At 36.9% G+C, this 14,570-nt stretch overlaps 1 long non-coding RNA gene across 1 annotated transcript; it reads left to right on the forward strand.

Annotated features, from left to right (window-relative positions):
• Positions 1 to 107: 107 nt before the first annotated feature.
• LOC122522631 lies at positions 108 to 1,765 on the forward strand. Its single transcript, XR_006305112.1, has 2 exons — positions 108 to 637; positions 1,637 to 1,765. It is a non-coding gene; the product is annotated as an uncharacterized LOC122522631 (long non-coding RNA).
• Positions 1,766 to 14,570: the final 12,805 nt, after the last annotated feature.

Raw genomic sequence — 14,570 nt, forward strand, 5'->3', positions numbered from 1 at the left:
CTCGATTATTAAATTGTTGACATTTCCTTTTAATTCTTCATTCGAGAAATGAATTTTTAATCTTAAGAGAATTATTTTTCCTTCCCCCATTCATTTCCGATCAAATTAATATAAGTTGGTTTGATTCACGTTTAACCGTTCGTCTTATTCACGTTCTAGTGAAAAATTCCCGTGGGACGTAGAAATGAGAGAAAGAGAGAGAAACTCGTGGAAGCTGGGTAGGATCATAAATAATTCCAAGGATCCGTTTACCTGAGGGTAGCGATGGGACTTCTCCTGGAAGTGTGCGCACACGTGTCCAACGAGGGACTCGAGGGGTGTTTTCCTGTCGATGACTAAACCGAGCCCGTTACTATAAAAGCAACAGGAGAACTTAGACTGACGTTGGATGGTGTCACGGGTGGTTACGAGATGCGCATACGGAAGCCGTTACGCTTAATTACCTACTTGTCAACAATTATCGATCTGCCAGAGAAAGAGAGAGAGAGAGAGAAAGAGAGGGAAAGTAATTCGATACTTGTTTTCACCTAAACGCTTTGGGATACCTAAAGAAATTCGGTCTATCCGATTACAAATTTTCTTCCGTATGCATTTTTAAAAAAAGGAGATTATTATATTTAACGGAAACAAAAAAAAGGTACTATAATTATAAAATAGTAATTAAATTGCATCTGTAAAATAACTTGTAAAAATTATGACATATAAATGTAAAAAAAAAGAAAAAAGAGATAAATAAATAAAGAAAATAGTTTGGTAGGAAGGAGATGAAGATAACCGGTGTAAAGGTAGGAAACGTTGATCGAACTCGCGTGCCGTTTGTAGCCAACGGCTCGCATAGTCAAAGGCAATATAAAAGGTATAGAGTGTGGAATTCAGCCTCTCAGCTTGAGACCCGGGGTCCGGGCTTGACTCGCTCGCTTCGACTCGATTCTCGAGACTCTCGAGTCTCTTCGGTTGATGCTGGAACGAAGCATTCTGGTTCCCGTCATGCTAGCCGTAGGCCTCGTGCGGTCGTTCGTTCCTTTGGTTGGTTGGTTGGTTGGTTGGTTGCTCGAGCTGCTTGAAAGTCGGCTCGCAAGCAAGCAAGTAAGCAAGCAAGAGGACTTTAAGCGACCGGACGACCGGACGACCGGACAGACGGATGGTCGGATGGACGAACGGACCTGCCGAGGGTCGTCTTTCTCTTTTCATCCAACCATCTATCCATCTATCTATCCAAGCATCTCTTTTTCTATTCTAACACGTTCCTAAACTTGAACCCTCGTTTCAAATTGATCGACGATCCCACGATCTATATTGAATTCTCCAAATATTTATTCTATTTCCTTCTTTTCTAATGTCACACCATCCTGTAACTTATATTACTTGACAAATATAGAAAAATATTAGATCGGGACAAAGACTTTTCTCTCGCGTAGTTCCTGTATATATATATATATTGGTTGCTTTTGCAAACTTTATCTGGTTAATATATGTAATAATTGTTTTTAAATGTCTTCAAATATTCTACGTACGCGTACAAAATTATTATTTATCATTGTAAAAACATAAGAATTATTTTTTCAAAAAACGTTTTAATATTTTCCATATTACTTTTGTCCCACACTATGTATAATATATACACTTTCTATTACAGGAACTCATATTGAGGTCGTTCAGTTAATTGTGTGTGATGGAAATGAAAGAAAAAAAAATTAGAAAAAAATGACCGATCAACCGATACTTCTTGGGAGAGAAAGAGAAAGAAAAAGAGTTGCATGTGCAAGAGAAAGAAAGAGAGAGATACAAAGAGACAGACAGAAGAGAAATGAACAATGGAGGTAAAGGAACGTTGGTTGTCCTATGTGATTTTTAGTTGGCGCCACTTTCTAAACGCCAATGTCGCACTCGGTACTCGTTGTAGGTTTAGATATCGTTTCGCTATCCAGAGCGAGCTATGGATACCCATAAGTGGGGGATATTAGAAAGGATGGAATGATAATCGAAGGTCAAGTATCAAATGCTTAGTGGCTTAGAGCACGCTGCTTTGCTTCATGCTAAAAGCGCAGTCATGAACTCCGGCTTTTAATGGCTCTCTACCTTATCCTCTTTTTCCCCCTTCTTCCCCCCCACTCCCCTCCACCCTTCTCCCCGTTCTCTTTCCACATTGTTGTTTCTTTTATGCATCGGGTAAAAAGAATTTAATTAAACCTAACCCCACGACAAATATAAACCACCCGAGGAAGAGGACACTATACCATTATCCTCATTTTGAAATATTCTTTAATCGTTTCAACATTTTTAACGAGCATAATAATTATGGAATTAATCGATGAGTAATCTATAAGAAAAAATTTTTGTTTGAAAATGTTATGATACTTTTATTATAATCAAAATTTCGAAATAATACTTATCGAACCACCCCCTTCGTCCCCCCACTCTCAACGGTAGTCAATAAAAATGAAAAGTTTCTTCGTAATTTTTTCGCTGACAATCAATTAATCTTTTTTACGTTTTTAACCATTTAAGTTAATCATTAGTATAAAAGTGCAAGGCTAATTAGGGGGACTAGTAATAGATTGTTTCGAGAAAAAGATTAATGGGGGATATATTTAAAAATATATACACGCTGGAACTCGAAGCACCCACTAATTTTATATATATACATATATATATATAATTAAATTGAAATAACTCTCGCGGAGAATATAACGCGTAATTCGCATAATTGAATCAGTTATTCCGACGTTTCTCCACATAAATTCAATCCCTTAATTGTGTGCAAAGTAATGAATTCTAATGTCATTTACGTCGTAAAATGAACTCGTAAATAAGGGAACGTGTGTCGGAGAAGTACTCGAGTAGAAAATCTACGGACTGCTTTCCGTTATCGTCGATAGTCGAGTTTAGAAGCTGTTAGATCCGTATCGGGTTTGATAATGCATCATTCTATTTCTCTCACACACACACACACATACACAAAGATACATTCGCAGACAGTGTCTCTCACCCTGTGTTTCTATCTTTCTCGTTTGTATATTTTGTTGTCTTTTACTGTCCTATGATTTCGTAGGTTCGGTAAGAAAAGTCGGCACTTCGCATAAACCTAAACTTTTTTCTAACAATTTTTTAAGAAAGAGAGAGAGAAACAAAGAGAGAGAGAGAGAGAGAAAGAGTATATTATAGCGGGCCTAAGGTAATACATCGTTCCTTGGGATATATTTAACGAGCTTACCACCAGCTAGCCATTACAAAAAGTGGACTTGTAAAGAGGATAATTTCGGAGTAAATTACTACTACTACTGCGTTTACTTGCAACTAGTATCCGTTAAAACTACCTTATATAATATTATGTCGCATAGCATTGAAGAGAGTTACTGCACTTTCACGAGACTTACCAACAACAATTCCCCCCCCCGCCCCCCGCCCCCTTCTTTTTTTCTTCCCCCATTCTTAACGCTGTTTTTTTCTTAACTCTTTGAAAACTTTTCTAGAAAATTAAATTGAAACTCTTAAAAAACGATATAAAAGAAATTAATTAATTCGTTCGTTCGTTAAGTTCAATTTGTAAAAATAATTTAACACGTTTTTTCTAAGAGGAATTATTAAATTGACCAAAGCGTAAATGGATCCTCGTGTTTCCAAGGAACCATCATCCCCCCCCACCCCTCCCTACCACTTGCCAGTGCTTTTTTTTTTCTTTTTTGACGGGGAGACACTACCGGAAAGAAGCTTTCTCTTATTCCCGTACCGATGATTGCACATTTACTCGCATCGCTTTGTTTCGCGAACCTTTAATTTCAGCTAGCACAAAAGTGTTTTGCTTCTGCTTCTTCTTCTACTATTACTACTACTACTACTACTACTAGAACCCTCACCACCATTGGACGACCTTCAAGTCGAGCCTTTATTAATGAGGGTATTCTCTGTAGTTTCCCCTTTTTTATTCCTCTCTCTCTCTCTCTCTCTTTCTCTCGCGTCTTTTGTTTGCTGACACTCTTTCACATATTTGATATAAAAACAAAAAAAAACGATTGAATTTTTCTAATCCTTTTTTTCCTCCTCCTCCTTCCTCTTCTTCTTCCTCCTCTTCTTCTTCTTCTTCTTTTCTAATTAGATCGTCATAATTCCATTTTGAAATGAACGTTTGGACGAAAATATTAAATGGTAAAAAATAAAAAAAGAACTAAGAAGATATTTCTCGCAGGTATTGCGTATATCGTCCGAACAAATCTCAAGAAGAATTGGTAAAAGAGTGATGGGGGGTAGTGGCAAGGAGGAGTAGGAGGGGGGAGGGACACTTGTGTCTTTGAGATTTACCGAAGCGCTCGTAAATGACAAATAAAGTAATTGTCTGGCTTAACGACTGCGCAAAGTACGTCTGGGTGTCGAAGCGTCGTTGGACGGGTTTGATAGAAAATAAAAAAAAAAATAAAAAGAGAGAAAGAGAGAGAGATGGTCATGGACCGTTTTCCAAGGTCTCGTTCTATGGCGATTCCACGGGGTCACCTTGCTTCGCTGATGCTTCTCTTTCAGACCTCTGAAAAGAGCTTTACAACAATGGCGGTTGTGCCTCCTGCGATGGACTCTCTCTCTCTCTTTCTCTCTCTTTCTCTCTCTTTCTTTCTTTCTTTCTTTCTTTCCTCCCTTTGGCATTTCGTGCGCTTATTCCTCTTATTCGTTTTCATCTTATTCCCCCCGAAAAATCATCACCACGAGGAGACCCTATCCTCCACCAAGTTTCATTCTACCCTGGTGTGAAAACGTAGATTTTTCCCCGTTTCAATATTTGTATCTTTCTTTTCTATCTGGAACGTAGACGGGATTATTCCTCTTTCGGTTTTGCGAAAAGGAAAGAAAATAAAAGAAAATAAAACCGTTCTCGAACAATTTCACTCTCTCTCTCTCTCTCTCTCTCTCTAATCCTTTTGCCCTGTGCAGTATTTTGTCCTTAGAATTTTATGACAAAGAAACTACCGAGAGAATATAAAACGTCGGTCGAAAATAGTTGTCGCAGGAGTGCCCCCTTTTTTTTTTTCTTCCTTCCCGAACATTCCCATCGATGCATAAATTCCAAAAAAAGAAAAAGAAAAAAGTCTCCTTTAATAAGGATCATCGAAATCTTCCTTACCCGTTTTTCGTCAGCGAATATAATCCAATAACGTTTGATCTTTTCCTATTTGAATCTCTTTGAATATTTCGTATTCGTCAAATTCTGTTTTCTTTTTTTTTAGAACGAAAGAGAGAGAGAGAGAGAGAGAGAGATTATCAACGAATTTAATAAACGTTTAATACCATCTTAATCCCATTTTCATTTTTCTACGATTTATCATCGCGCTACGATTCCCCTCTTGATACCTTTTTAAAAAGATGAACCTGGAATGTAACATGGCATTAAGAGCTTAATGCTATACCCGTCGTTATTATGACACGATAATAATACACTACCGAACATTGTGCCACTTATCCTTTTCCTCTCTATACCCCAGTTCACACCCACGGTTTCACAAAGACTCATTGTCCGAGTAGACCTCCGGATAGTGGTCCTATCCTTGCCCTTAAAGTACCTACTCCCATTTATCGCTTATCTCTCATTCTTTTCTTTCACGTGAGAAACTGAGATAGAACGAATAACCTGACGACGACGGGCTGTTCTCCGTGTTCATTGTTTTAAAAGATAAGTCTCTCGTTCTCTCGGAAAAATCTTAATAACGTGTAAGATAATGCTAATGTTATAGTCATTTTAAAAATACATTTTTTCTTATAACGTTGTAAGAGATAATCAAAATATTACTCGTGCTCGTTGGTTTCTTTTTCTTCTTTATTTTCAAATTTAATTTTACCCTAAATAAATCGACGAATGATTGCAATACAATGATCGTAAAATTGCATTGTTGAAAACCACTTTGTTTATAAAAAATCTTTGATCATCGAATATCAAAGTAACTAAAACTTCATAGAACAATGTCGAATGAATTAGAAATAAGAAAAAAAAACTATATAGAAAGTTAGTAATACGATCGAAACATTCGTTAGAAAATAAATGATCTTTCAAAGTGTAAGGAAAGTAAGAGAATTGGCCGTACAATGATTTTAGGTAAATACGTTCGTAACTCTACGAGGATCATTTAACATTCCCTTTTTGACGTTGGATAGGGACTGAAGGTATTGTGCGAAAAGTCATGGATAGGATAAGGAAGTTCTCTTCTCTGTAGGTTCGTGGAACCGCCCGTGGCGGCTGTGAGAAAATGTCATCTCGACTTATTGAGTACTAAACAAGTCCAAAGTATCGTATTGCTTTCCACTGGCAAATGCTTAGACCATCTTATATGTAACTCGCTTTAGCTGCTAACCCACGTCGAATATTTAAAAGCCTTACACTATTCGAGCTTGCACGCCCGAGAGGGTTCGAGTATCTTGCTTCTCTTCCATCTGTTCAACTCGAACACATTTTCTTTCTCTTTCTAACTCGTACGTATATATGTACACGATTGTGTACGTTTCTTTCATTTATTTTTTCACGTTCTTTCTTTCTTTCTTTCTTTCTTACTTTCTTACTTACTTACTTGCTTGCTTCATGTCCGCGAGCTTAGCGTAAGATCAGGAATAATAATGAAGCTGATTGCCAAGAGACACAAGAACTCGGTATAGTATAACAGTTACGTGTACGGACAGATGTGAGCTAAAAGGAAAATAAACGTTCGTCGGGAAGATCAGGGTCGTCGTTCGGCCTCGATGTCCTTGAACAGCCACGGAACCATGTTAAGTTAAACCTTTTCTTTACGTAGCGAATCGATTTAAATCTCGTGATCGTTCGATATCGATGCGTTACTCCTTGTCTCCTTTTCTTCTTCTTCTTCTTCTTCTTACCATTTACTATGTTTTCAACTGGAAAATATCGATTAAACTGAAATCGACTAGCTAAACCTGCACCACTTGCACAAATCTCAAATTTATATTAACATTTATGCGCTGATACGAATACGAGAATGTTAGAGACACTAATTTTACATCCACGTTGATCTTCTAATTTATTTCATCGGGGTTCAATTCGAAATTGTCGATCGGAAAAGAAACGAATTATTTCTAGGTTAGGTTAGGTTGAAAGATTTTGTTTTTCGTACTTTTTACAAATCGATGCCAACAATAATTCTCGTAAACATATTTAATCGGATTATATTTTAATCGGATTAAATAATTTTATAATTGAAATGAAAATTGATGTAAGTTTAAGTGCGTACTATCGTTGACTGCGATAACCGATTCGATTGGTATCATTGATGGAGTAGCACAACAAGATGGAAACTCGACGGAAATGCATCAGCTTAGAACTCCTAGCTAGATAACTAGTTAGCTATTAATTATACCTATTACGCGCAAATTAGCGACATAATCGATAACGTCCCATCTCGGTTCACTGAGAATTGTAATTGGACGATAAGAGGACAAATGTGCGTGGATTTATTTGCATAAGCTTTAACCCATGACGTTTGTCAAATCATTTTAATCATCTAATTCAATGATATTTTAAATCATCTTTCAAAATTTTTCATTGCAGAAGTTAATCAATATTCATACGTACACAGGGTGTATCAAAATAAAGAAGAAATATTTGTAAAGTAATAATAACAAAGTGTTCATAAGTCTTACTTTTTATTTTCAATAAATTTTGTTCACTTATTTTCATATATACGAGGTATCATAAATTCAATTGTATTTGTATTGTTTCTCAACGAGTCGAATTAACCATTAAAATATTTTCTATTCGTTCCGATACACCCAGTATACCAAATACACATCTTTCGAACGACGATGTACCAAACCGGTCATCAAAGTTCACTTAAGATAAGAATTACGACTGGTTGCAACAAACTACAAAAAGAAAAGAAAGAAAAAAGAAAAAGAAAAGAAACTCCGTACTAATATACCGCTTTATAAATAAATAAAGTAAAATATTCATTATCCCCCTTCCCCTGGCCGGTCCTCTAACCCGTTCCTTTTTTTTCAACTCGATACAAACGTTTGTTTTTATTCGTATCATTTGGGGAACGATTTAAAGGACCGACGTATAATCGTTTACAAAGATGAACGAACGTATATACTTACACGAAAGAAACTTACACACAGATGGATACATACGTGTGTGTGTGTGTGTGTGTATAAAGTGAGGAGTATCCGTACGTGTTTACAACGTGTTGGCACGATCAAATAGTTCTGTTTGAGATACAATTAAAAGAAGGAGGAGAAAGAGAAAGGAATGGGCAGAGGAAAGAGAAAGAAAGGAAGAAGAAAAAAAAAAAAAAGAAAAAGAAAAAGAGCGAGGGTCCCAGTCGGCGACCCAGCCCCGCCCTTTTAGTCCCTTCGGATCGCGCGAGAGGCCCATAAACGATCCACGGTACACTTTCCTCTAGAGATCTTCGTTCGTGAGAGAAGCAACTCCATTTCCTGCGACCCCCTTTTCTGCAACTACCCTTCTTCATCTTCTCGATTCGTCATACTTTATTTGTCTCTTTTATACATTTTTCTTTCGCTTTTTATATTTTGTTGAAAATTTATTACCCGTATAAGTAACTGGAAAATGTACTATCTTTTCTAATTTAATTTTTGTTCTCTCTGTTATCGTTTTAATCGTTCAACTCCCCTTCAATTGAATTTATATTTCTCTCTTGATCTTATTCCATCATTTCTCTTTATTACAGAGTCGTGAAATTTTGAAATCACGTCTATCCAAATGAATGTCGATAAAATATGATAGAAAAGAATTATCAAGAAAATCGAACCGAATTAAAGATTAACAAGAGAGAAATTAGTTAAAATAAATAGAATCGAAACGTCGAACGCGATTCGCCCGGCAGTCGGCATTCGAAATTAAGAAAGCAAGAAAGGGAGGAGGGGTGGAAGGGAGGAAGGGAAGAATCAGCGGCGTACGTGGCCCCGCCTACCCTGTCCTTTAGCGCCTTATGCCTGCCTTCAGTGGGACGCGAAATGCATAATATTTTCCACGAGAGGAGATCCACGCTCCATGATCGAGAGTCATGTTAATTCCCGATCGAACGGTAAAAGATAGCCATTACGGAGGCATGCGAGTATACGTGCATCGTGGTATGTAAATCGTAATCTCAACGGCCCGTATTCGGAACGTTTGCGAGCTCAAACCCGCACGCTGTTAACAACGATACTGCACTTTTCATTCTCGGATTAAGACTCGGGGGACCCAAAAGACGACTATGGATAAATATATACACCTACACACACATTTATATGCGCACTTATATATTTATTTATATGTAATATATGTGTATGTGCTTATATTTATCGGTATACAACAAAAACAACGATGACAACAACAACAACAACAACAACAACCTCGCTTACAAACGAATCGAAAAACGAAAGTGACTCGGAACAAGGTCGATCCATTAAAAGCACAACCGATCAAACAGATCCTCTACGTAACTATATATGTATAATATACGTGCATACGTGCATACACTTTTACCTTCTTTATTCCATTCTTAGATCATTTTTATCCCTTACTCTCGATTATTCCTATTTTACTTTGTCTACCTTTTTCCCCCCCTTTCTATTCATACGTATGGCGTATTTATATGCGTATACTAGACATACTGGTTTTACACTTGAAATTTATTCTTTAGAACAGAAATCACGTTTGATCTTTGACGAATACAATTTTCTCTACGTACGAGTGAATTTCATTCGCAAAATTTGGTACACACATTTAGAATTCGTAACTGTTAGTCTCGAATGTATTTTATTTTTTTTTTCTTACAAAGTAGAAAACATGGTATTCGGCACGTTGAATTATACGAAATAACTATTATCTCGATCCTCTTCTCCCGACTCCCACCCCCTCCCCATCACCCAAACCCTTGTTCTTTTCCCCGTTTGAAAATCCACTTTAAACGCTGCACTTACTTCTTCGCGTCGCGCTGCTTTATAAGATAAGATATATAAAAAGAAAGAAAAAAAAAGAAAAAGAAAAAGAAAAGGAAAAGGGGAAAAGGAAAGGAAAGAAAAGAAATAAAATAAGCTTAAAGTTTTTCGTAGGGATTCACCTTTCGGAGATTCGGAGTACCTCGAAGAACAGAGCGCACAACACTGTTGCAATGATAGCATCGCAATGACGTACATTATTCAGCGCGTGGTAGGTAAAAGATCGGGCTTCTCTCCCTTGCCCCGTGTGTTTTCGGAGGATTCGCGATAATCACAAAGTTGCAGCCCGAAGGAACGCACGAAAGGGAGTCAGCTAATGGGAGAACATTGAAAAAACTGATACCAAAGGAACCTCGTCGAAACGACGTCGATGTGACGGTCCCGAGTTGCGCTAAATTATTACGACTTTTATTCTTATTTTCTTTTCTTTTCTTTTTTCATACGTTCCACGAACGATCGTATCAAAAGTAAATTATAGTTTTAAATTGATTCGTTTATTTTCTTTCATTCTTTTTTTTTCCAGTGTCTCTTTTTCTCTTCTCTTTTATTTTATTATTTGATATTTTTCTGACCATTCGAAATATTTATTTAATAGTCAATTTGACACTCGGTCAAAGTGAATTTTAAATATTGGATTATCATCCTCTAGCTCGAGTAATATAAAAAATTATTTACGAATATACGAATATATATATATATATATATTAAACGAATAATGTAATAAATAATTCGATGGGTCGATATAAAATATTTCGATTGGTATAAGATCTTCTTTGAAAATATGCAAATATGTTGTTTCTCCGAGAAGTTTCCGTATAACCGCAAGTTGCTATGAAATAGTCGGTAACATCTATCTCCGAGCACCCTCCTCTCGTTCCTTATGGCAAAAGTAAATAAAATAAATCAATGGAGAATGGAGAATTCCAAAGAGCACGGGGATCGGAATCAAATGTGCTTGCATAGCGATGTGCCTTCGATTTGCGTCAAAGTATTCGCACAATTAACGTTATCTATCTCGATTCGATGAGATCGATACGGAAATTACGGTTGAATCCTACCTACGATCGACGATCTTACTTTCTTGTTTTCTTGCTTGTTTTCTTGCTCGCTCGCTCGCTTGCTCGCTTGCTTGCTCGTTCGTTCATTCGTTCGCTACAGGAATATCATTCCAAGTTTAACAGGGACTTATAATACACCGACACACAATGTGAAACTCTCGTACGCGTGCGTGTGCATTATCGTTCTTCGATATTCGCATTGATTTAAAAAAAGGAAAAGATAAAAACGGTGTGTTGTAATCGTTAGAACGAAAGAAGGATAGGAAGACGAACGAACGAACGAATAATAAAAAAAAAAAAAAGAAAGTTTGCCTTGTCCTTTGAGCTATACGTTCGAAATCTGGAATATTTTTCAATCGCAAGAGAGAGAGAGAGATACACACACACATACCGTTTCGCCATCGATTTATGTTCACTTTCGCGCACATATATTTTATCTTACAAAGATCTTCCGAGTCAAGATCGTTTCAATTGCGTCATCGATTTTAAAAAGAATCTCCAAAGAAAGCTAGCTACGACTTTCTTTGTTCTTTTTTTTCCAAAAATTTCCATTATGAAATATAACCGATTGTAATTACGAATAATATTTTTTTTTAATAAGAAAAATTATATTCATTTCGGGATATCTTTGAATTCGATCGATCGATGTTATCTCTGTAAAGGTAATTTGTCTAGAAAAAAATGTATACATATATATTTTTATCAAAGAAAAAGAGAGAGAGAGAGAGAGATAAAAAGGGTTATAGAAAATGAAAGAATAAAGGGAATGAAAAGAGATAATAAAATTCTCTCAACAGATGAGAGAGAGAAAGAAAGAGAGAGAGAGTTTCCAACGTTATCAGGCGCCAAGCACAGCACGTAAGTGCAATTTCATTCCCCCGGCGTGGTTAAGGATTAATTCAAAGCGTCGTCTCGACACCGCTGCAACGATTCCACCGGGATAACGCGCATTATGCACGCGTGCATACGCGCGTACACGCGGGAAGAAAGAGAGAGAGAGAGAGATACATTAAATACAAGCTTTCGTCCCACGAACGAACACTCTCTCGGTTTCATTCTCTCCTACAATGTCCTCTCTACGCAAACCCGTAACAGCCCAAGCAACCAACTCGACTCGACTCAACTCGGGTTGGCTTTGCTTTCCTTTGCTTTGCTTTGCTTTGCTTTGCTTTGCTTGACTTGGCTTGGCTTGGCTTGGCTTTGCTTTGGCTCTTGGCACAGCTCGGTTCAGCTCGCAAATAAATGTAAGCCTTTGAAACGAACCGGGGACGACGCTACGCAACGCCCGGAAAAACGCCTCGCAGTCGAACCACTAAGATTTATGGCTTTTCGAGAAGCCGCTAGCCTCTTTTATCTGCTTTCACCCGATTGTTCTACCGTTCGATTCAGAACGTAGGCACACGTCCTATCTGTGTACGAGTGTCCAAGTGTGTACGATACGCAACTGTGAAACAAGTAGAAAAGGGTTAAATCGATGAAACGATCCTAGATAGATGCGCTTCCTATCGAATTATTTTTATCAGAATTCATAGATTTTTGATAATTAATCTACTAACAAAGTGATGTAATTTAAATATCGATTGAAATAAAAATGATAATTATGATTCTACTCTCGACCAATTATTCGTAGAAAAATTCATTCGAATACCCAATAAAAAAGTAAATAGAAGAGAGTTAAATCGATGAAATTCAAATCAAAATTTATATCAAATTCATATCAAAATTCATACATTTTTGATAATTAATCTACTAACAAAGTAATGTTATTTAAATATCGATTGAAATAAAAATGATAATTGTGATTCTACTTTTGACCAATTATTCGTAGAAAAATTCATTCGAATATTCAATAAAAAAGTAAATAGAAAAGGGTTAAATCGATGAAATTCAAATCAAAATTCATATCAAATTCATATCAAAATTCATACATTTTTGATAATTAATCTACTAACAAAGTAACGTTATTTAAATATCGATTGAAATAAATGATAATTGTGATTCTACTTTCGACCAATTATTCGTAGAAAAATTCATTCGAATACCCAATAAAAAAGTAAATAGAAGAGAGTTAAATCGATGAAATTCAAATCAAAATTCATATCAAATTCATATCAAAATTCATACATTTTTGATAATTAATCTACTAACAAAGTGATGTAATTTAAATATCGATTGAAATAAATGATAATTATGATTCTACTTTCGACCAATTATTCGTAGAAAAATTCATTCGAATACTCAATAAAAAAGTAAACCCCATAATAAAGCAATAAGTACGTTCCTTAGAGTCAAATCATGGCAAGACAGTTGCACTTTCCAAAGCTGTCGTTTGAGTGGCTAAAGATATCGGACGAACGTAATAAAATAAGAAATAAAATAAGAGAAGAGAAGAGAATAAAGAAGAAGAAGAAGAAGGAGGAGGAGGAGGAGCAGAAGAAGAAGAAGAAGAAGAAGAAGAGAGCATCTCCGTGAACAGCATCCGATACATATTTTCGTTTAGAGAGATATCCGTTGGGAGATCGATTTATGTTAATTTCCGTGCATGCACCCATCTTTTTAACGTTCTCGCGCGGAAGAGCGAAACGCTTCGATGCGCGATGCGCATACCTTCTGTCTGCATACGGAATACACATATGTATATGTGTGTATAAGTGTATAAGTGTAAGTGTAAGTGTAAGAAAGAGAGAAAGAGTAGTATCCGGCGCGCGTTTCACGCGCTAGTGTGCGTGTAACACGTAGGCAAGAGTTCCCGCGGGGCTCAATCGTTATCGCCGGGGCCTTATCTCGTCTTAAGACTTCCTTGCAAGAGCAACGCGAACAGGCCCTTCTGCAATTATCCCCCACTCCCCCCACCCTAACTCCTTTTCTATATATATATATATATCCTTCTCTCTCTCTCTCTCTCTTTTTCTTTCCCCTTCTTTCTCCATTTTCGATCCGAGAATTTGATTTTTCCGCGGTGCTGTTCACATGTGATACAACTCTCTCTCTCTCTCTCTCTCCCTCACTCTCCCTTTTTTTTTTGTTGTTGTCTGTCTCCCTTTCCGTCTCTTTTTTACTTTTTTTTATTTATTTTTTTTTTATATCTTCTCGATGGCCAAGCTATAGCAACGAGAGAAGCAACGTCGTAATCGTTATTTATTCTTATTCTTACCTCCGAGCATCTTCGTCCCTCTCTCCCTCCCTCTCCTCTCTTTCTCTCACTTTCTTTCTTTCTACCACCATCCCGTGCTACATTTCGTTCAGTTCTCCCTTTTACGTTCGATCCCATCGAAAAAAAATATTCGGCCCTCGTCGTATCTTCCTGCCTCGAGACGTTTATCCCCCTCCCCCCACCTTTCCCCCCTCTCTATCAAACTCTCAGCGCACCCCTATAGTCCCTCTACTCTTTGCTTCGTCTTTTTTTTTTCTTTCTTATATCTTACACATATTTTTGGATTTTCTCGAAAAAACATTTTCGCGATCGGATTTGGTCTATAGGTAAGTTCGTTTTTATTTCTTTTTTTTTATATTAATTCGTTCGTAATTTTATGGGAACGCTTTATGAGATATTTTCTAACGTTATTACAATTGGCACAC

Source organism: Polistes fuscatus, unplaced genomic scaffold (genome assembly GCF_010416935.1).
Source record: "Polistes fuscatus isolate 324 unplaced genomic scaffold, CU_Pfus_HIC Scaffold5, whole genome shotgun sequence".
NCBI classification, from domain to species: domain Eukaryota; kingdom Metazoa; phylum Arthropoda; class Insecta; order Hymenoptera; family Vespidae; genus Polistes; species Polistes fuscatus.